The following is a 757-nucleotide window of genomic DNA, read 5'->3' as shown; positions in this document are numbered from 1 at the left end:
GTATGCTGCCTTTGACTCGGCAATAATGACCCGCGTTTTTTAGGTTCGTGCTCATACTTACACACATAGAAAGCAATTGGCGCGACCTACGCAATGATCCAATCAGAGGTATCGATTCCCGAAGTGAGGAGGCAAACGCACAAACTTGAATTTACCTTCAAAACTTAATTGCCCGTCATGTACCCGTCCTCAAAGTCGCACAATTTTTTTGGGACTGAGGGAGTAATGAGTGGTTTCACACTAATTACAAAATTCTTGTCTATCAGTTTCTGGAATATCTCCATCCGCCTCAACCACGGCAACTCAACGCCGTGGCGTGGGGACAACACCATGAGTGATCCCCAACTCAACCATCGTAAAAGAGGTAACGTCGGCTCTCAGTGATCGGCCGAACTCTCAGTGATCAGCCGAGCTCTATCACCCAATAGAATCGCAAGAATCTTGTGATTGGATAAAATTCGTTACTCCAACAAATAAACCCCTCATAATTTTATGGTGGGAATATACATTAGAATTCAGAGGCAACAAGTGTGTCAACCTTGAAAAATGCCGCCAAGACCCTGTACACACCCGACGAGATTGCAGCAACAGTGAGCGATGTGATCAAGAAGCAACACACCATTCCATCCGGTGCCATAGCATATGGCATCCCTCAACGAACAGTACGCACACATGTGAGAAGAGCCAAATCCGGCTCTACAACGACCAAAGCAATGATGGGACCAAAGCCAATCCTGCCATACTTGTGGTCGTATTT

Source organism: Aphanomyces invadans (genome assembly GCF_000520115.1).
Source record: "Aphanomyces invadans strain NJM9701 unplaced genomic scaffold supercont1.25, whole genome shotgun sequence".
Taxonomy (NCBI): domain Eukaryota; phylum Oomycota; class Saprolegniomycetes; order Saprolegniales; family Verrucalvaceae; genus Aphanomyces; species Aphanomyces invadans.
Note: the sequence above shows the minus strand (reverse complement) of the source record.